At 34.0% G+C, this 21,273-nt stretch overlaps 1 long non-coding RNA gene across 1 annotated transcript in view; it reads right to left on the minus strand.

The window, feature by feature from the left end:
• The window catches only part of LOC120590899 (uncharacterized), a 561,246-nt gene that overhangs the window by 168,674 nt on the left and 371,299 nt on the right, over positions 1-21,273 (minus strand). The window contains exon 5 of the long non-coding RNA XR_005649803.1: positions 10,263-10,335. This is a non-coding gene — a long non-coding RNA (uncharacterized LOC120590899). The remainder of the gene's footprint in view (positions 1-10,262; positions 10,336-21,273) is intronic.

The following is a 21,273-nucleotide window of genomic DNA, read 5'->3' on the forward strand; positions in this document are numbered from 1 at the left end:
ATCCTTTTCTTCATTTTTCCAGGATGACTGCAGGAATAGCCAAATAGCAGTCAATGTATGTATAATTGCCATCATATTATTATGGCTATGCACACATTAAACCTAAGTAAACAAAGTCTTTTTAGAAAACAAAGTTGTTTATTTGATTGACACATGTTATGCAACAAATAGATATGGTAATTTATAGCAATTGATAAAATTGATCAAGTCCATACTCTTTATTGGTAACATTCCGCACATAGAGCTCCTTATTTCATTTCCACAGTAAAAAGAATGGAATAATGAAAGCCAAGATATCGTGGAATTATTAACTTAAGTTTAAGTTAATTAAACTTTTGGTGTTTATTATTTGACGGATTTCCTTTATCTTCACTCCTTTAATTTTTACCTCTTATAGTTTCTTTCACATAAAACACTTCCTTCAAATATAAACATCTCAATCAGAAAAGCGGTAAGCAGGGTGAGAAATTGAACTCTATTTCAGTGTCCCCAGATGCCAACACTCTCAGTTTGCAGCCACTGTGCAAGCGAAAGTTCATATAGACAGTTTAATATTATATGTCAACTTGACTGGGCTAAGGGATGCCTAGATAACTGGTAAAACTATTTCTGAGTGTGTCTGTAAGAGTGATCCCAGAAGAGATTAGCATTGGGATCAATAGACTGAATAAAGATCTCCCTTTCCGGTGTAGGTGGGTATCATCCAACCCATTAAGGGCCCCAATAGAACAAAAAGCCTGAGGAACGGAGAATTTGTTTTTCACTTGAGCTGTGACATTCATATTCTCCTGCCCTTGGACATCAGTACTCCTTTTTCCTGGGCCTTCAGACTTAGATTGTTATTTACACCATCGATCCCCACAATTCTCAGACTTTTGGACTTTGATTGGCATTCATACCATTGGCTCTCCTGGCTCTCAGGCCTTCAGACTAGGACTGAATTATATAACCAGCTTTCTTGTTTTACCAGCTTTTCTGTTTCTCCATCTTGTAGTAAATCATTGGACTTCTCAGTCTCCATAATTGCATGAGCCAATTCTTTATTAATAAATCTCTTTACTAAACTATATATGTATATATTTTATTTTATCCTCTTATCTCCTATTGGTTCTAACTCTGACTAATACACAGACAAGTTGAACATTTCTCTTTAGGAGATCCCAATAAAGCATGAGAATCATCTTAAGTCATAATTTGCTAACTCTGTATCCCGTGGAAGTTTCCAGTGGGTAGGAAAATCATTTCTCAGCAGATTAGATGTAAAAATCTTTCCTTATGAAATTTGTTTGATCAAGGGTTAAGGAAATATTGCAAGGTTCTGTCTCTCCATACATAGGCTCTAAACTTCAAATAGTGTTTTGTTGTTGTTGTTTTTGTGTATTTGTTTTTGCTCCACTTGTTTTAAATAATCCTTATTTTTGGCTGAAGTATTTTAATGCAAATCTCAGTCATTGTGTCATTTTGATACTTCATTATTTAGCATGCATCTCTAAACTTAGAGACATTTTCTTATGTAACTATAGTTTACATTATCTAAGACAGTTAAGAGAAGTTCCACATTAAAATTTCACTAATTGTTTAAAAAATGTCTTAAAACCGGTTTGTTCTAGTCGGTATCCAAACAAGATTGTTATGACTTTTGGGTCTCTTTAATCTATAACAGTATTTCTCTCCTTATTAATAGTGTTAATATCATTTATTCAAGACACCAGGTCAATAGTTTTGAAGTTCTATATTCCTGCTATTTCATATACACTGGATATTAGCACTAAAGATTTGATTGAACTCAGGTTCATATTGGATGAGAATATTTCATAGGTAGCTCTGCATTTGTCATAGCATTTAATGTCAGGAGGACAATAATGTCTGGTTATTACATGTGTAGTGATGGTAGGACAATATGTACATACACGCATGTGCATATTTTCATTTTTTCCCCCATTCTGCCTCTTGCTCTTATCACTTAATGATATTTTCTGGAGGGCAATTATATAGAAATCTTCTTTATTTCCTTTTATGGTTACATAGTATTCCACTATAAGAACATACCCTGGTTTATTCAAATGATACCCTCTTAAAGACACTGGGGTTATTTCTAATCTTTTGCTACTACAAATAATACTGCAATCAATATCCATGTGTATAAATAAGTTTCTTGGTATTTTTCTTTGTGTATTTTTGAGATGTAGATATAAAATTTCTGTATTGAAGAATAAAAAAATATGCAATTTTGCTAGATATTGCCAAATTCCCAGAAGGATTATAACATTTTGCATTCTATCCAGAAATTCATGAGAATATGTATTACTCTACATATACATGAGAATATGTATTACAGTAGAGTATACTGTCAAATTCTTGAATATTAGCTAATCTTACAGGTAAGAAACAGTATGAAGATAAAGTTTTACTTTTGTCTTCTGAGTTGAGGACATTTCCATATGTTTAATAATCATTTTTCTATCTTTTCCTATAAAGTGCCTGTTCATAACATTTGCCCATTTTTCTACTGTTTCTTGGCTTTTCTCTTAACAACTTATAGGAACTCTTTGTGTATTAGAGATATCAGCCCTTTGTTTCTGATATATGTTGCAAATAGTTTCATGTTTTTACTTTGCCTATTTATTTTTGCCATGAAAAAGCTATTTTTAAAAATATTAATGTAGTCAAATGTTTAATCTTCCTTCCTTTTGCTTCTAGAGTTTGTTCTAGATAGAAAAATTTCCCTCACTACCAGAAGATAGATAATTCACTCACATGTTCCTCCAGTTTTTATGATTTCATCTTTAATATTTCTTTATTTCTTCCTAATGTAAGATGGTATAAGACATGAGGCAAATAGTCAATTTTATCTCTTTCTAGATGACTATGCAGTGTCTCCAATATCGTTCATTTAAAAGTCTACCATTATCCTGCTGACTAAAGATGCAACCTTTTATCATATACTAAATTTTCATAAACAAATAAGTCTATTTCTAGACTTTCTATTTGTCTATTAATGAGCCAATACCAACCTGTTTTAATTGTAATGACTTTATCATATGTTTACTATCAAATGGGGTAGATGCCCCTCTTCCCCAACATGTGTATTGCTCTCTTTTAATATAGTTTTAATGGATATTTTTGTTTGCGTATTTTTCCATGTGGGCATTTAAATAAACTTGCTCAGCACCAGAGGCATAAAACCTAGTATTTTATGAGATCATATTAAATTTATAAAAGAACTTAGAGAAAATCGATGTCATTATGAGGTTATCTTCCTATACACAACTATATAGTCACTTCTTTCCTTACACACAGATACATATAAGCACCTAATTTCCCATTTTATGGTCTGTTTCCCTTAATCTATCGTCCTCCCTCCCTCCTTCTCGTCTGCCTGCCTGCCTGCCTGCCTGCAGTTAAGTACATTTTTTGATATTTAGTAGGGTTCATATTGTTCCAGTGGCTGCCGTCATGCTAATTCCTTAATACAATACCTCTAATACGTCCCTCTATCATTTCTAACAGAGGGACTGTAGTTGACAATATAGCACTGATGATTATCAAAGTATCAGTCACAGAGCATTTCAAGTTGTGATAATTTTTAAGCAATCAAAGATTTTTCGGAACAGATACCAGCACTGGAAACTTTTAAAAAATAGTTTTAGAAGATAATCACTGAGGAGTTGTAAATTCTATCTCTTGCTTTTATAACGAATTTTTATAAGAAGTTTATGTTTCAAGAAATCATGTTAACATTATATCGTCCCTCTTTTTACATTGAATTACATAAAAATAGTTCTTAGAAAAAGAATAACAACCTAATTTAGGTATCTCTTCACATGTGAAAAGTATTGTTCTTCCCTGAATTTGTATCTGTAGCTAGTGTAATCATATTTTATTGTATAGGTACTCTTTCAAACAGTATGTCAAATATTTCTGACAGCTGAATATTAAATAATTTTTTATATTCACAGCATCACTTTCCATTGGCTGTTTTGAACAATCACTGTAAAACAAAATTCTGTCATCTTAATGAAATTAAATCATAACTGAGATCACAACAATTCTGATTTCACAATCCTTTTATGGTGAATCTAATTAATAGTATTGAAAGGTCCTCGGGCTTACTTTATGCTTTTATTATCACAATACTCCCACAGAGAAATAGTAAACCCCAGAGCCCTTGAAAAATGATGGAGATTTCCACTGACCTCAAACTGCCTTAACACGTGATTTCACATCCAAGGTAATTGCTTTAATGCTTTTTGCTAGAACTTTTGCTATCATTTACATAGTACTGCCTCTTCCAGATATGTTTGTCCTCTGACACCCACTAAATCAGGTAGCCACAATGTCTTGAGAAAAAGGGGACGGTAAAGCTGAGGATTAAAATGCAAGCCAACGTGAGACTAATGATAGAAGGTAGAGCTTCAAATTCTGGGCACTGAGATCATAGCTGAAGAATTGTTTGGTGGTGGCAGATGTAGTGGAGGAGAAAGATTTTGTACAAGAACAGAAAGTTTCAAGTGTTACATTTCTTTCCTCTGCCATACCACAATACAACTATAGGCCTCCTGAGAATAGCTCTGCTAATCCAGTCCTCATTCTGCCTGTTTTTTGAAGTTCTGAACAGTCATCAGAAGAGATCCAGGCACAGCTGGATATCAAATTAAAAGTAGCTCACTAAAAAAGATAACTAGGAAAATTCTTAGTAACGTTCTTTCATATTATGGTTTAAAGTAGCATTTCCCAAAATGCATTCAGCAGAACATTTTCTTAAGTCAAGTGCACAAAGAAAGTTGTTTTCAGTGGCCAAATATATTTGAGAAACATTACAGTAGTGCATTAATAAGAAATATATCTGTATTGTTCTCTGCCTGCAGTTCCTGACCTAGAACTTCAAAAGCCCTTGTAAATAGGGGTGCTAAGAGAATCTGTTGTTCTAATATTTAGTCTTTGATCCTGGTTACTGACACAGAGAACCTAAGTCTTTTATAATTTCCTGAGTGATAGGAGTATCTGACACTGTGCTCTTAAATTCCTTGAAATTTCCTGGGTGATAGGAACATCTCTTGTCCTAATGAGGTGACTCTCAGGGGCTGGTCACCAGAAAGACCAAGCCATGATTGGAAGTTTGGAACTTTCAGCCTCCAAACCCTATTCTTTAGAGCAGTGGTCCCCAACCTTTTTGGCACCAGGGACCGGTGCTCCTATGAGAATCTAATGCCTGATGATCTGAGGTGGAACTGAGGCAGTAATGCTAGTGCTGGGGAGCAGCTGCAAATACAGATGAAACTTTGCTCCCTCGACCACCACTCACCTCCTGCTGTGTGGCCAGGTTCCTAACAGGCCACAGACAGGTACTAGTCTGTGGCCTGGAAGTTAGGGACCCCTGCTCTAGAGACTGGCTAGAAATGAAGATAATAATCGATCATGCCTACATGATGAAGCCTACATAAATCTCAATAATAAGAAGTCCGTGGAGCTTCCAGGTTGGTGAACACATCCATGTGCCAAGAGGGTGGTGCTCCCTAACTCCACAGAAACAGAGGTCTTGTACTTGGGACTCTTCCAGGCCTCATCCTATGTGTCTTCTAATCTAGCTATTCATCTGTATCTTTTATCATAGTCTTTATTATATAATAAGCTGGTAAATGCAAGTGTTTCTCTGTTGAGTGAGCTATTCTAGCAAATGATCAAACCCAAGGAGAGGAGTCATGAGAACCTCCAATTTGTAGCTGAGTTGGACAGAAGTTGGGGATAACCTGGGGACGTGCCACTTGTGATTGGTGTCTGAAGTGAAGAGCAGTCTTGTGGGACTGAACTCTTAACTAGTAGGGTCTGCAGTAACTCCAGTTAGTGTCATAATGGAATTGAATCCCAGGACACCAAACTGGTGTTGCAGAGAATTGCTTGCTGTGAGGGAAAAATCCACTGACCTGGTGTCATAAGTATAATGTGTGTGAGTAAAGGAGAAATGGCATTTTTTCTTAGACACATATCATGTCTCCTTTATGGATTCACAAAGTACATTTCTTTATGAAGACCTATGTTGAAGAAATCAGTGTTGCTAATTAAACCTACTAACTAATTTTCAAAGTATTTAACCACGCAACTTATTTTTCTCCTTTATTATACTTTTAACCTCCCATGGATCTGATACTATGCAAAACATATTCTGTAAAATGCCAGTCTGAAGATTTTTCAAATTTATAACTTACTAAAGTTTGCAGCTGCATCAGATCCCTTAGGAGGTGAGGAGGGAATAAATTAAATCTATAAACCTTTGAAGTCAGACTTCTGAGTATCTCAAGGAGTATTCCTGCAAGTATCAGCTTCAGAAACAAACAGCAACATCTGATTTTTCATTACTATCAAGTCTATAAAGTAGATCTTAGCTGCACATATGGTTAATTACCGGTATCATAAAGCTTTATTGATAAGCATAATATGTACATCAAAATTAACGTTTGAGTTATGCTGGATTTTCTAGTAGGATTTGTTTGGTAGAGCCCTTAGGATTTTCTCTGAACACAATCATATCATTTGTGTGTAGAGAAAGTTTCATTTTTTCCTTTCAAATTTAGAAGTGGCAAGAATGAACATGCTTTCCTTTTTCTCCAAATACAAGGGGGAAAAAAAATCAGTCTTTAATTCCTGAGTATAATGTTGTATGGAATATTTTATAGAGGCCCTTTATCGGGCTGAATAAGTTTTTTCAATCAAATTGGTTGATAGTATGTTCAGAATTTCTTTGTGCTTTTTAGTTTTTTTAATCTATTTGACCTATTAATTACAGAGACAGAGTGTTATATTCTTCAAATATGTTTGTGGATTTGTCTATTTCTCCCTTTAGTTCTGTCATTTTTGCTTCATTATCTTTGAAGTTTTTTGTTGAGTGCATACATTTTAAAGACTTTTATGTCTACCTGATGAATTGTCCCTTTTATCGTTATGAAAAATGTTCTTCTTTATCTCTTGCAATACTCCTAATCCAGAAGTCTACTTTGTCTGATATTGATATAGCAACATTTCTCATGTTTTCTGTTGGAAAGTTATATGGTTTTCTAACCTTTTGGTTTCAACTTACTTGTGTATTTATACTTAAAGTGCATCTCTTTTAGGAGAAATATCATTAGGTTCTTTTTTTAAAAAGTGCTTTCTGACACTCTCTGCCTATTATCTGGAGTGTTTATTTATATTTAATATAATTTTTGATATAATTAGGATTTAGTGCCAAATCTAATTCTTTGTTTCTCTTTATACTTTGGGTTTTTTTTTTTTCTGCCTGTATTGTTTCTTTCATTCTTTTGAGTAAATAAATTTTTTAAAGTTTTATTTCATTTCCTCTATTGGCTTCTTTACCTCTTATTATTTTCTTAGGCTAAACTATGCTTAATTCATGTATATCTTGGTCAACATTTCACTTTACATCTAATATTTCATACTCCATCCTTCACATTTCTCACCTACCATTTTACCAAAAGAATCATATTAAAATGGCATCATTTTATTCATGGTTTCCTTTGCCTTGGGTGCTACTGTGTCAAATCTTTTGCTTCTACTTACCTCATAAATGCGACTTTATAATATTATAATTTTTCCTTTAAATAATTATTTGTCTTTTAAGTAAACTGCAGAAAAGAAAAATTAAAGTTTTAATTTCCCCACTTGTTTATCAATTTTTGCTGTGTCTTATTCTTTCCTATTAGGCAGATATATTCGTGAATAAGTTTCCATCTCATATTTTTGTTCAGTCTAAAAAATATCCTTTGTGCTTCTCATAGTTCACGTCTACTGGAAATAAACTCTCTCAGCTTCTATTTATCTAAAAATGTCTTTATTTCCACCATGCTTTGAAGGATTTTCATTCTGGTTTCTACTATTTATGATGAGATGTCAACCATCATTCATAGCATTTTCCCCTCTTAATAATGTACCTCTCCTTTTTCTGGAACTCTGCAGGTTTTCTCTTTAATTCTTATTTTTAACAGTTTTATAATGATGTGCTTAGATGTGATTTTCTTTGTATTTGTCTTGCTTATGGTACACAGAATTTCTTGGATCTGTAAGTAAAATTTGCCCATCAAATGTGATAATTTTTCAGCCATTATTACTTCAAGTTTTTTTGTCCAGTTCTTATTTTCTTATATTTCTGTGACTCAAATTTCACATATTTTATATCAAAATATACACATTCTCAAATCTTTATTAATTTAAAAAATCTTCATGCTCTTTAAAGAATATCTATTTATCTGCCCTCAGGTTCACTACCATTTGTGATCTATACTCTGCTATTAAGATCACGCTGTTTTTATTCATTATTATTCTTTTAAGTTCTAGTTTTTTCATTTGCTGTTGTTTTTATAGTTAACATTCCTCTTTTTATATTTCCCATCTGTTGATTCATTAAGACCTTTTTTTTAATGCCTAGCTTGGATTCTATGTTGCTCTGCCATTTTATGGAACTGTCCCCAGGAAGATAATGTCATCTATGAATAATAACACATATATTTCTTCTTTTCTAATATTCATGACTTCTTTATCCATACCATATTTTATTGGTTAATATTTCCATTACAATGTTGATAAGAAATTATCATATTGGGCATTCTTGTCTTGTTCCTGTTCTTATGGGGAAGACTTTCAATACTTCACAGTAAAGTGTGATATTTACAACAATTTTTTAAAAAATCAAAGATGTTTTCTATTGTGTGTTCTGTTTTTCCTCTTGACTTTATTTTTTCATACCTGGTAAGCTTTGATTGAATATGATACATTGTGTATGAAAAATTGTTAAGGATCTTGATTACATTGTCCTCCAGGGATAGTTCATCTTATTTTGTGATAGAGAGATAAAGCAAAGGCAGATTACTTCAACTGAACCAGAGATTGTGCTGACACCAGGCTAGATTGTATTTTTCACACCCTCCTCTGGTGTACAGTTGACTTTTGAACAACACGGTTTGGGGCACAAAGCACCCATACAGTCAAAACTCCAAATATAACTTTTGACTCCCCCAAAATTTAACTGCAGTCAGCCCTTGGTTCTAGGACCCTGTGGATACCACAATCTGCTGATGATAAAGTCCCTTATGTAAAATGGCATATACAAAGCATACAGTTGGTCCTCTCCACCTGCAGATTCCCAACCACAAATTGAAAATATTGTTTTCAATCATCGGTTGATTCAATCTGTGATGCGAAACCCCTAAATACAAAGATTTAACTGTATTTATTGAAAAAATTCTACCTATAAGTGGACTCGTGCAGTTCATACTTGTGTTTTTCAAGGGTCAACTGAATAACTCTTCTGGGGTTTTAAATGAGTTCCTGGATCATTTAGTAGGGTCTCTACTCTTTGGAAGATTCTAATCATCAGTTTTTGCTCTTCAGCACAGTGAGACAGCTGAAAATTTCCTTCTGCTTATCTTCTTAACAATTTTTCCTGTGAAGTTCATAAATTTGGAAATGCATTTTTGGGAAAACCAGAAGTATGTGAATCAGTGCTCCACTTCTTACTTCCATCTAGATCTCAGTCATTTAAGTCCTAACTATCTTGGCAGTCTAGACTCCAGAGGCTCTAGACTCCTAGGCTCTAGACTCCAATTTTTGTCTCTCTAGTCCTGGGAAATTGCCAGTCATTGCTAGCTGCTCTAATTCTTATCTGCAGACTTATTTCCATATTCTCAGCCTTTCTATCTTTGCCAAATATCAGCAGGTGCCACTACGAGAAAAGTGGTTTGCACAATGTCAACTCCCCACTCTTTGATTCCCTTCCATCTGGAATCTTGGCTTTTTAATGCCTGGTTGCCTTGACATTTCTCTAAAGCTTTCAATCGGAAGATTCTTGTGTTTTATTTAACTTGTACATTTGCTCTAAGAAGGAGCTTTAGTCTGCTGAATGTAATTCATCATACCTGGAAATGAAAGAGGCTCACTCCAGGAAATTAGTATTTTGTTGAAAAACTCAAAGAAGAAATTTTTATTGATTACTACTAATTAGAATCAAAAGCACCTTTTGGGGGGAACTGTATCACATGAGACATTCTGTCTTGTTGGATATAAAATATCTGTGGAGGAAAGGAATTTTTGGTACTCAGCATAATTTTGCATAAATAGAATTATACTATTTTTCAGAACTTGAAAGTATTCAGATACCTTTTGTTCTCAATTATTCAAACTTTTTTCCTCTTTGTTATATACAGCTAATTAACAGAACTATTTCAATATTTCTTCCTACAATGGGAATATAATTGTTTATTAATAGCACTTACATGTTACCATTTCATGGATGCATCATCTTCTCTTCTATTCCAACCTTTGTGTTTTCTCTGTAGAGACTGATTCCTAAATGGAAAATATTGCCTATGAGTACTCATAATCATACATGAGTTAGTGACATAGAAGAAGGCAATGTAAATAATGATAATAAAACATTTATAATTGAGAAGTGGCATAGTACTTAGGTCATATTATGTTATTTCTTGAACAAGTAGTCAATGCAGAGGGTTGATTTTAAGCAATATAGCCCAATAATCATAACCGCATATTATAAATTAAACTGATACTTTTTTAACTCATTATATGAAAGAATTAACATAAAAGTTCTTGAGCTATATATAAATATTCAAAATCTTAGCTTTAAATGAATTAAATTATCCTTAAGTATATTAAAGAATTTGTTTACTATGGTAGCTAATAATGGAATTAAGTTATAATCTTAGAAATAGCAGAAGACAAACAATATGGAAAAAACTAGCATTATAAGACTATTCTAAGACATATTTGAATTAAGACCAGTAGAAATGTGGAATTTTTGTATATTTTTGCAGCATGCATTATTTTTTATTTCATTTTAATGATTCACCATTTTGAAAATAAGGAATAAAACAATAGCTATCAACATCTTCACTCATTAAAGAGTTGGAAGGAAGAGAATCCAATAAACATTTGCTTTTTTAAATTGACTTAGTCATGAGTGCTTTTTCCAATTGGTGTTGCACCATCTTTGAATAATTTCTCCCTTTTACCCACAAATTCTATTCAACTGCAGAAATAGAGGAATTAAAAAAGAGCTAATCAAAAGTTTGACTCAGCACAGTTAAAATTTTATTACTTTGTTTTCCTTAGAAAATTAAATTTATTAAACATCAAATAATTTTAAACAAAGTAAAATAATTTTTAAAAATTTTCAAGGATGGCTCATGTCCTTCTGTAAATATTTGGACTTTATTTTTGTACTCAAGAGAAAGTAAATATCTAAAGGTAGCATTGTTGTAAATCCCAAATAAGCTACTAGATATTGGGATTACACTGCTTCATATCTTGTGGTTGACTGTTATTAAGGCAGTATTCCTTGAAAAATAACAAAACAAAACCAAAAACCTCTCTTTTTATGTTATCCAAATTCTTATCCTTTATATGAACAACATTCCTAAACATTTTATTTCTTCAGACTTGACTTCCTACTCCTAAAACATTTTTTCCAAATAAATCTCATTTAAAAAAAAAGAAAGAAAAGAAAATCCTGATATCCTTGTCTAATTGAGAATTCACAATAAAGTTCGTTCAGCAATACTTTACATGAACATTTCACACATTCAATTTCTAAATAGTATTTTAAGAGGTATATATAACATGTCCTGAAAGTACTGCAACCTGCAAAAGGTAGAATGAATATGATAACTTGTTTAAAAATTAAAAGAAAGCAAATTCTTGATAGCTGATATTTAGGAATTAAGGGAAGTATTTTATAATTTATAACTCAGGTTTCTTCAGAAATCAACATGATTTTTTTTTTCTAGTGGAAGAAATATGGATGTTATATTTACAGAGGACTTAACTGTCTACTCTTAGTAGCATAAGCCTAGTATATCCAATTGAAAGGATAGTCTAAAGAATGTCAAATTGCAAAGTTTAAACAAGTCAGTGATTTTTCTTGCATATACAGCTGAAAATCTTAGCAGTTTAAGGTCAGAACAGAAATTAAATTCAGGGGCATGGAGCAAGATCAATTATACATGATTCTAAAAAGCTGTAAGGGTAGAAAAACAGACTAGAGTTTCTATTTTAAGATAGCAGAAGAAAAATTTACTTCTCTCCACTTCTTCAAACCTTGCCAACAGCAACAACGACAAAAACGGATAATAGAAAAAAATTTCATCATCTGGGAAGCAAGAAAATTGTCATGGATCAAAGAATAAATTTTTAAGATTACTTCCAAGTACCGTTAAATAATAATCAAAATGAGGGATCAGCAAATAGTGTATAGAATTCCCTATATGTAAGATGGCATATGAAATGATCGTGATTAATTTTGTGTTTTAGGGTTGTCTAGAAAGACGAACATGTCCCAGAAGAGATCCAGTTTGCTATCTTAGAAAGGTGGGGAAGATAGAAATGAGGGGCCCAAAAAAATGTAAGTTAAACAAGTGGTGGAGTAGGTAAACACTGTGCTTGACTCCTCCCATGATCACATCAAAATTACAACTAAATTATAGAACAATCACTCTGGAGACTAGCTGAACCAAGTTATATCCCATAACTAAGGATATAAAGAAAAAGCCATGTTGAGACTGGTAGGAGGGATGGAGATGGAAAAGGAACTGGTCCCACACCCACATGTGGAGGTTGAGAATCAGGAGGGGCATCTGGGCTGCAGAGGTCCACCTCAACCAACTAAGGAGTCCCAGCCCCACACGAGCTCCTCAGCCCTGAGCACCAGTGCTACGGAGTCCCCACAACATCTGGCTTTAAAATTCAGCAGGGATCTCATCCAGGTGAGATGAAGGGCTGCTGGAAACCCAGGCATCCTCTTTAAAAGACTGAGCACAGACTCATTCACTCACAAACACTCACCCTAAGCTCCAGTGAAGAGACAGCAGTTTGAAAGATGCCAGGGCCATACAAGGAGAAACTGAACTGTGTGTCCTCACGGTAAAGGCTGAAGGGGCAGCTGCTATTGTTCTTGTGTTGAGCCCTACCCCTGTAAATCTGAATCTGCATTAACCTGATAAACATTACTCAATCCACCCAGGTGACTGCTGGAGACCCAACCCCAATACCCAATTTGATCATCACCCAAGCCACTTTCAATGGCAAGTAGCCATCTCGGCCCATGCAGCAGACTTCCCTAAAAACTCTTAAATATTTCCGGTCCCAGGCAGGCAGTAGTTGGCCTTGATGTGTCCTGTACCTCTTGATGAGCAGCCCCAGGCCTGGAAATGGTGGTAGCCAGCCTTGGTTCACCACACATCTCCAGGCCCAGCACAGGCAGCTACTAACTGTGGATCCCATTGTAACTCCTACCAGGTGGCCTGGGGTTGAGCACAGGCAGTAGCTGACTTTGGCTTACACCGGAGATCTTCCCAAGAGACCCAGAACCAATACACCAAGTGGCAGACTTCAGAATACAACAGAACACCACCCAATTAGCCCCACAAACAGCATACCTAAAGTGTCTCCACAGGTACCAAAGCCCTGTGGGGTAAATCTCACTCTGGGGTCAACTCTTACACAGCAACTTGTCTGCTGTGGACCCTGCCAATCCTCATAGTCAATCAACCTGAAGGTCAACTCCACCTACTGTGCCAACAGCAATCAAGGTTCGACTACAACAGGAGGGCATGCACAACACACATAAGGGAAACTCCTGGAGCACCCAGCTCAGGTGACCAAGGGGACTGTGCCACTAGGCCCCATAGGACAGCTACTATATAAGGAAGTCTACCCTACCAAGACAGGAAGATGTAGCAGTACTATCTAATACTTGAAACAAACACAAAGAAACAGCCAAAATGAAGAGACAAATAAAAATGCCTGCAATGAAAGAACAGGAGAAAATTCCAGAAAAAGAACTGAACAAAATGGAGGCAAATAACTTACCAGATATAGAATTCAAAATGCTGGTTATAAAAATGCTCAGTGAACTTAGGGGAAGAACAGATGAACTCAGTGACAACTTCAACAGAGAGAGAGTAGACATAAAAAAAGCATAGGAACCATAAAGAAGAACCAGTCAGAAATAAAGAATATAATAATTAAAATGAAGACAACACTAGAAGGAATCAACAGATTAAATGAAGCAGAGGATTGAATCAGCAATTGGGTAGACAAGGTTGCAGAAAACACCCAATTGAAACAGCAAAAAGAGAAAATAATTTTAAAAATGAGGATAGTTTAAGGGACCTCTAGGACAACATCAAGCATAACAACCTTCACATCATAGGGGTACAAGAAGGAGAGAGACAGCAAGGGACTAAAAATATATTTGAAAAATAATGACTAAAATTCTCCCTAACTTGGCAAAGGAAATAGGCAAACAAGTCTGGAAAGTGCAGAGAGTCCCAAACAAGACACATCATAATTAAAATGCCAAAGATAAAAGACAAAGAGAGACTCTTAAAAGCAGCAAAAGAAAAGACATTTATCTACCAGGGGGCTCCCATAGACTGTCAGCTGATTTCTCAACAGAAACTTTGCAGGCCAGAAGATATTGGCGCAAAATATTCAAAGTAATGAAAAGTGAGGATCTACAACTAGGACTACTCTATCTAGCAAAGCTATCATTTAGAATCAAAGAAGAGATGAAGAGTTTCACAGACCAAAAAAAGAAAAGCTGAAGGAGTTCATCACCACCAAACCAGTATTACAAGAAATGTTAAAGAGACTTATTTTAAAAAAGAAGGAAAAAAATAAATATGAATAATAACATGGCAATAACTATGAACCTATCAATAATCACTTTAATATAACTGGATTAAATGTTCCAATCAACAGACATAGGGTGACTAAATAGATAAAAAAACAAGACTCATACATATGCTTCCTACAAGAGACCTACTTTAGATTGAAAGACACATACAGACTGAAAGTAAAGGGATAGAAAAAGATATTTCATGCAAACAGAAATGGAAAAAAAAAAAAAAAGATGGTAGCAGTACTTCCAACCACTACATGCCCAGTTTGATACCTACATGACTTTCCATTAGCAGCTATAAACATTCAAAGATGAGTAATGTCATGCAAAAGGGTCACAGGCACATGCCACTGGCATCGCAGGGTCCCAATAACACGCAGAATTTATTAGGTGAAAATTTATAAGCAGAGAAGTCCCCCACACTCCCATTTTTCTCTAACATGGGATAGATGCAGATATTGTATATGCATCAAAGCCAAAGTTCTAGGAGGAAGGATCTGGCCAGGTCAGCATGCTAGGTATGCAACTGAGTACACCAAGAGCGAGCATGTACTTAACACCATGTTCCATATTCATAGGTCAGCCTAAGACAGGAACTGGGGAACACCTAGTTTCTCCAAGTCAAGAGTGGACAAATTTTTCTGTAAAGGACCAGATAGTATCCATTTGATATAGAGCAAGCCTCTGTGGGCCATTTGTTCTCTATTGCAACTACTCTAGTCTGTTATGGCAGTGTGAAAGCAGCTATAGACAGTACATAAACAAATGAGCAGGGCTGTGTTTCAAAAAAACTTTATTTTCAGACACTGAAATTTATATTTCGTGTAACTTTTGTGTTTCATGAATTATTATTCTTTGTCAGATTTCTTTTAACCACACAAAAATGTAAAAACAATTCTTAGCTCACGCTACTCAAAAACAGGCAGTGGGCTGAATTTGGCCCTATGGGTGTAGTGTTTGCTGATTCCTACACTAAGCCACAAGAAATTCATCAAGTGATCACCAGGCTCTGGAACAACATTAGGGAATATGCATTATAAAGGTCAAGATGTGCAGACAGAGAGCCCTGGAAACAGTCTTACATGCCAGGAATGCTGTCAAGAGCCAAAGACCTTGGCTGTCTACAGATCATTTCAGTCCAGTGAACCAGTTCTGAGCTAATCTACCAAAAGTGGGGAGGCTTACTGGGTCATCCAGTTGTGTCTCTCATCGGGTAACCATCAAATCTCTCACATGAAAATCACACATTAAAGGCTAATGAAGGGAAAGAAAGAAAATTATTCAAAGAAACACAGGTAATGTCATAAAAACAGAAAAAAATTATTCGTGATAATTTTGTTTTAAATTTTAAAAATGGAAAAAGAACTATAAGCATTCAAATAAAGGAGCATAAAAGACAGAAAGTGTTGAAAAGAGAGCTTATAAATCATAGGAAAGAAATGCAAATGAACAATAAAAAATATGATCATTCTGAAAGTCACATTAAAAACAACATATAAAAATGAATATCACTGAAAACAATGTCAAACGTTTAGCAGATGGGCTAAAGTAAATGACAAATAAAATAGCAGAAAATGAAATGAAACATAAACATGACTATGGATAAAATTATGGATATGGCAAAGTATGCTGACCTATAGATAATTTGTATTCCTAAGACCATAACAATTATTATGAAATTCAAGTACACAGTTAAAGTAAACTGTTTTGAAATACAGCAGGCTTGAATCTACAGACTGAGTCTCACGGTATTGCAGGAAAAGTGGATACAGATGGATTGATATAAGTACATGTATTCTGGTAAATTCCTTAGTCTTTTAAGAATAAAGGAAGAATTATATGGGCATTCATAAATGAATGAAAAAGCAAGTCACATTCAAAAGAGAATAAGGGCAATCTTTAGAGGTCTCCAATGAAATCTTCAGTTCCAGAAAATGTGTAGAAATATCTACAAATTTCTAATAAAAAGTGTTATCCCAAATTTATATCTAGTGAAATTGTCCTTTATATTTAATGTAAAAGGCAGAACTTCTCACTCTTACATAATGAAATTTAGCCAAAGAAGAAATAACACAAAGAACTTAGGAAAATAGAAACTAGAAAAGCATGATTAGTGAGATTTGAATCCATTTATGCCATCACTGAAGATAAAAAGAACTGAAGTAATTATAGTTACATAATCTAATGTGAATGTTATACTTCTTGAGAATGTTAAAATGATAATATAATTAAAAATGAACATTGAAAGAGCAAATGTGGGAGGAAATCTGAGTGATATTTTCCTCATACTTCTTAACAGGGAGTCAAATATTTTTCAAGCTTGAAATATATAGTTAAAAATAACTCTTTTTAGATATGCAAGTGCCCCAAATTTTACTTCCAGTGTATGATGTCTCAGTATTATTGAGTGCATCATTAAAAGGAGAAAGTAAATAATAAAAAATGAATTTATGAACTCAAGAAATAAGAAATATGTAATAGATAACTGACATATATGACCATTCAATCCTTCAAAATTCTACCAATATCAGTCCCATATTATGAGTCCCATTTTTCTGGAGGTACAATCCAGAACACTTGCTTCTCTAGCTACCTTACAGCTAGTGTACAGGCACATGGGCCAGAATCTCAGAGACATGCTTTCATGTGAGCCTTCAATTCCAAAGCAAGAAATGTAACAAACCTGGCTGTATTTAATTGTGTCATTGTTTGGTTCGTTTTCTTTTTCTGGAATGGATAGCCAGGTACATTTAGATTTTAGTAATACTCATATAGCATTTCTAGCATCTCAGATGTGAACAGCAGAAGTGATGGAGTGACTTTTTAATCACTTTAGATTTTCGATATGCATCTGTATATTATTCATTGAATATGAGTCACAAACCTGGTCCTCCAATTCTCCCAACTATTCTGTAAACTACATAATATCTTTTACTAAACTGGACATTTTTGCTAAAAACAAAAGCCCTTAAATTTTGTTATTCTCCATTTAAAAGCTATATTTGAGTTATGCCTTATATACAGGTATACACAGCACACACACAAAGACACAAGCTTCAGTAATTCTTTAAGTCTCACTTCAGTAATTCTTTAAGTCTAACATCAAATAAAATTAAGGATAATTTTAAATTTAAAATACTATGCGTAATATCATTTCATTGTCTAAACTATTCTTATCTGTTAGACAGCTGGGTGTGAATAAAGGGAGACTAGGTTGAGGGTCACCAAAAGTACTGGGTGATGAGATTTGTAATAAATTTTTGTTTTCTGTTCTGGAATTTTCCATTTTGCTTCACTTTTTCCTTCTTTTTAAATATATAAAAAGGGTATTTTTAAAATAAAGACCATAAAATAATTATTCGAAATATTTATTTTACATGTAAGACATATTTTTCCCTGTGTAGGCAATTCATCATATGCGAGTGTACATTTATGCATGTATGAGTGTGTTTTTGTGTGTGTTATTTAGGGATCATTATAGGCTTGTCACTCTTTAACTAATTTTTTCTATTCTTTATTATGTATTCATACCTCACTTATGTATCTGAATAGAAACTGAGAAATGTAAAGGTCAGAATTTTATATAACTCTTATAACAAATATTAAAACCTGTGTATTTTTATATGACATATTTGGTATTTCAGAAAGAAAATAAGACAATCTTGCATTCATTGTTCTAATGTCCCAAAGCTTTCCTCTTCACACACACACACACACACACACACACACACACACACACACACACACACCAGAAATAAGAGAGAAAACACATACATTTATTTTCCTTTCAGATCCAAAAAGTCATGAATATCTACAGAAGCTTATTTCTCATAGTAATATGCAATGCTAAGTGCTCCATACCAAAGAACAACCTGAGAGATTGCACTCTACATAATTATGCAAATAGATTTTTTTAAAAAATGAAAAAAGCAGAAATGACAATATGTTAATATGGCAGCAGCACTGAATATGATGAGAATTATTAAAAAACCAAGTGTCTGTTCATGCCCAGAGCCTTTTTTTACTTAATACTTTTTTATGGCTTGCGTTCCTCCAAAAAAATATTCAAGAAAGAAATTCCTCAAATCATAATTACCATAATTATACTTTTTCAGCTTAAAATTCTTTACACAACCCTAGAATAAATATTATATGTAGTATATAGTATCATAATTAAAGTAAATGTTCAAAGAAATGATGCTTTGATTGCTGTTTTCTACATATTCTATCTAATGAGCCAGAACTGCATAGTGTATATGTGTGGTATGTGTCTATTTGTTATTATTATTAGGATGGTGGTTTTGACTAATCTTAATTAAAAATCTGCATAAAATGTTTCTACCCCATTGTATGGAATATACTTGAAATATATAACAAAAATTAATATTGGAAGTGGTGAATAATTTAGACTACTTACCAAAGAAATGTCTTAAAAGAAAGCTTTCAAATGGAGATAGGCCTTGTAAAAGAACATCAGAGATTAGTAATAGCTGGGAGTTCTTTGCTCAGCCATGTGGATGTATTGTTTAACTATGGATCAGGTTTAGTTTTTAGCTCCTTGACCAGTGTGAGATCATCCTGAGCTGGGTGATACTTGGATAAAAACTCAATATTATTCACCCGCCAATATTTTCTGGAGAACATCAAAAATGGGGAAGAGGCAGAGAGTCCCTTAGAAGACTTTGATTTTGAGTAAAAAGAGAAATTCAATTCTTATTATTCTAAAACTAAATACAACTCACTTTAAGCAAAAGATTTAAAAATCAGAAATAATATTCTTTGGTAGAGTTAAGTTTATGAAAAAAAGGTGACCAGAATACAACAATGAAATTGTCCTTTTGCTGTTAACATTCAGAGTTCAAAGAATTGCTGAATATGGTATGTGTCTAATGGTCACTGAGGGGGAAATAACCCACTACCTCTCTAAAGTAGAGAGCAGTAATGAAAAAGGGAACTGGGAAACAATTTCTGTATTTGTCTTTTCCATAATGTTACAACCAAAGTAATAGTCGGCTTCTTCTTAGACAAAGCAAAAATGTTTTATTTCTAAAGTCCAGAATCTTTGTTTTTAACTAATAATAAATAAAAGAAATTTACCATTATTTTTCAGAAGGAGGCACTCTTGTGTGACTGAAGGATATTTAAAAGGACAGTGAGAAAACGTGGGTGCCAATAACCAGCTATGTGTCTTACAATCAATTTCTTGGGACTTCCATTCCACACCTACAAAATGAAGTAGCTAAGGTATTGGTGAGACCAAAAAATATCATGATTCTGATTGGCTGTACTTGTTTGCAATTCCTTTCCCATTCTTCCTTAATCTCTCTTCAGTCTTTTGCCTTCCCCACTTCATTGAAACTGCTCTCCTTAAGATATACAATAACATCCACACTGTGAAGTACAAAGATCCAATCTTAGTCCTCTTATTATTTGACATATCTCTATTCTTTTTCCACTCCTATGCCAGTAAATTCTATTCTCATTACAATAGTCAAGATGATCTTCCTCCTCCTTCTTCCTCTCCTTCTTGTTCTTCTTCTTCAACACTTTCTGTCTATCAAATTTCCTAAACTTTTTATATTATTTTCAACAAACACTATGGATAGGGCCTTTTCCACTTAGTGAGACTGAGTCAGGTCATATAAAGACAAATCTTTAAAAATGAGCTTTTACAGAGAGCTGCCATACATGTCAAAGAGTGATAGTTCTTCAGTAATACAGATTTTAGGGCAGCTCCAAACTGATTTTGTCCCTACAGTGGCCGCTAGACTGTGGTTTTCACAGCTAGCATGGCTGTGAGGCTCATAATTTTCAAGGCTTCCAGCAGATGAGAAGAAGGAGATGAATACAGGGCAAATTCATATACCATTACCTTGCTGTTCATACCAAGAGAAAGACATTTTTCTTAAATAAATACTCCTTGATTATTATAAGATTTTGGTTTATTTGAAGAGTTTAGAAAAATGTTGATTTTTGATCATTGAGTACTGTTCTTGGTGCTTTTATAAGGAAAGAATTTCAGAGGTTCTTAATCTGCCATTAGGAAGTGTTTCCCTGCACCTGATTTTTATAGCCAAGGGTAGGACATGTTCCCCCCAAACCTGATTTTAGTTCTGGTTTTTCAGATTGCTGAAATGGTGCACAGAACCCCAAGCAGAAAAAAAGCAACAAAAGAATCACATCTTGATGCATCATATCAAGGATAAAGTCATAAAAGAATTCAGAGAGAAAAAAAGAAACTTTATATACAAAGGAAAACCTTTTTTCATCAGAAACTGTACAAGCCAGAAGACAATAGAGTGACATCTTTCAGGCAGAAAAAAAATAAAATAAAACAAATAGTTCATGCAAGCATTCCATTTCCAGTGAAAATATCTGTGAAAAACAAAGGAGAAAAAAGAAACTTTTTATGACAAATAAAAGCTGAGAAAATTCATTATTAGGAGCAAAGCTGGATATTCTATTACCTCTGAAAATTTAGGGGAACTTTGTTTTTCACGAGGTCTTTTCTTTATTAAACTCTTTATTTTGAGATATATTCATATATTATTATAAGAAATAATACAGAGAGATCCTATCTACCCTTC

The sequence above is a fragment of the Pteropus medius genome, unplaced genomic scaffold (genome assembly GCF_902729225.1).
Source record: "Pteropus medius unplaced genomic scaffold, Ma_sr-lr_union100, whole genome shotgun sequence".
Lineage (NCBI taxonomy): Eukaryota > Metazoa > Chordata > Mammalia > Chiroptera > Pteropodidae > Pteropus > Pteropus medius.